Source organism: Penaeus japonicus, unplaced genomic scaffold (assembly GCF_977035675.1).
Source record: "Penaeus japonicus unplaced genomic scaffold, GWHDUDI00000001_assembly GWHDUDI00000017, whole genome shotgun sequence".
In the NCBI taxonomy this organism is placed as follows: domain Eukaryota; kingdom Metazoa; phylum Arthropoda; class Malacostraca; order Decapoda; family Penaeidae; genus Penaeus; species Penaeus japonicus.
Window position 1 is genome coordinate 25,223,222 of NW_028234419.1, and position 2,500 is coordinate 25,225,721.

At 36.6% G+C, this 2,500-nt stretch overlaps 1 protein-coding gene across 1 annotated transcript in view; it reads right to left on the reverse strand.

Moving 5' to 3' along the window:
• Positions 1-1,676: 1,676 nt before the first annotated feature.
• LOC122258144 (uncharacterized) overlaps positions 1,677-2,500 on the reverse strand; it is a 5,855-nt gene continuing 5,031 nt past the window's right edge. Inside the window, exon 4 of the mRNA XM_086546187.1 lies at positions 1,677-2,500. This exon is cut by the window's right edge and continues 966 nt beyond it. The gene's annotated coding sequence lies outside the window, so the exon portion shown is untranslated.

Sequence of the window (2,500 nt, forward strand, 5' to 3'; positions counted from 1 at the left end):
CTCTTCTATTTTTATTAAAATTATAAGTACTGTTATTACCGGGCTCTTGATAGGACACTGTGGCAGAAAAAAAAAAAATTAAATAAATATATTATGTGTATAGTGTTCTTTTCTTGTAAGTATAAACATTCTGATTAAGATCTCCATGGCTGTTAACGTTTAATTAGATGACCTACGGAATAATACTTTAATTTGTTTATCTTAATGCGATCACAACTAATCTAGTCTTATATATTTTTCTACAAGTATTCTAATTTCTGTCTCTTATCTATCTATTCCGCTCTATCTCTCTGTCTATCATTCTCTTTCTCTTTATCTGCCTTGCTCTTTCTCTCTACCTATTATTCTCTCTCTCTCTACCTATTCCTCTCTTTTTCTCTGTTCCTCTCTTTCTTTCTATTCCTCTCATTCTCTCTATCTATCTCCCTCTTTCTCCCTATCTATCCGTCTCTTGCTCTCTGTTTATCCCTCTATTTTTTCTCTATCTATTCCTCTCCTTTTCTCTACTTATCCATCTCCATCTCTCCCTCTCTTTCCTATGTCTATCACTCTCTTTCTCTCTACTTATCCATCTCTTTCTCTATATCTATCCCTCTCTCTCTCTCTCTACTTATCCCTCTCTTTCTCTCGACCTATCTCTCTCTTTCTCCTTACTTATCCCTCTCCTTCTCTCTATCCATCCCTCTCTTTCTCCTTACTTACCCCTCTCCTTCTCTCTATCTACCCCTATCTTTTCCTCTATCTATCCCTCTCCTTCTCTCTATCCATCCCTCTCTTTCTCCTTACTTATCCCTCTCCTTCTCTCTATCTACCCCTATCTTTTCCTCTATCTATCCCTCCCTCCCTCCCTCACCAGCAAGTTATTTCATCATAAACATAATACCAAACCAAGCTGAGAAACACCACCACCATTCGGTATACTTTCATAACACAATGAACATTCACCAATGGAAAGAAAAATCAACACAGTTATTTTTTTTTTTTAATTCATCTGTGAGTTCTCTAAAATATGTAAGGAATTTTGAACACGAAATCATGGCACAGGCGTTTGAATCTCTTCATGTATTTGTTCAATACGACAGAAAATAGAAAAAAAAACAAAGTTGACGAAAGTCCGACTGTATTGAAACTTGGGGAAGCAATAACCGAGTGTCATTTTGTGTCTTTGTTTTCATCTAAAAAAGTGAATAAAGGTAAAGAGCATGAATGGAAGAGAGAAGAATGAGAATATTAAGCTCCGCCCCTTTCTCAAGAGACTGTAATATCTAGATCATCTTGTAATTCTGATATTTAATTTGTGTAATTGTACTGATGTGACGATGTAACATTGTGATATTATTTGTTTTCTAATTCGGTATCTCACAAATATATTCATACACTCACACACATAGATACACACAGATACACACACATGCACATACACACACACACACACAAACACACACACAAACACACACATACACACAGACACACACAAACACACACATACACACAGACACACACACACACACACACACACACACACACACACACACACACACAACCACACACACACACACTTACACAAACACACAGTCAGTATATGATATGCTGAAGGCGAGAGCCCGATCAGCAATCAGACCTGATACGCCAGACTCTGTCGCCATGTTTGGATATGGATAATTAAACACCGTAGATCAAAGCAGTTCAAATTCATCTTGATTCTACATTGGCATATTTGTCTTACAAGGACTACGATATTTACTTTTAGCGATACGTATAGGATGTGAAATAACCTTATATATGTATTTATAATATGGGTACAAACTTTCAATATGATTCTGGCACTTAATTCAAACTCTCAAGTACTGTTCAATTCTAAGATAATATAATGGTACTGTAAAAGCACTGTTACAATGAAAGCCGTATGTAATGCATATAGTACGGTACTTTGCATAAAAGCAATTTACTCTGTAAATAGTAATCAAAATGTAAAGGGAGGTACTACTAGTATATTAATAGCAGAACACAGAACGCTACTGAATCCGTACTTTGATGGTACTATGATAAACTTTTACGATGCTGTAAATAGGACTCGCGTAAACAATTTGTTCTGCCCATTACAGTCGAATCTAATATCTAAAAATCTAAAAGAAAAGTCATCCAGACTGGAATCTGTAACAAACCTTGGAAAAAGTACATAGCATTTCCTTAAAGACACAGAGGGACCCAGTACACTTTTTTTTTTTGTTCGACGTCTTCCCATCTCCCTCTTGTTGAAGCATGACTCAGCGTAATGCAATTTTACAAGTCCGCTTTGATAGAACATGTACTTCTTCACGTCTAAGAGAAAGTAAGTACACTGAGCTTAGCAAATATCCTGGTTATGATCTACAAATCTTGCTTCTTGTGCTTGTTAATAACTGATGGATAGATTCCGGTTAAATTGTGAAGCTTGGAGGGAAGTGGGTGGGTCGGGGACATCCAAGAGGAAAATACAGAAGGATACAGTGCCACGGTG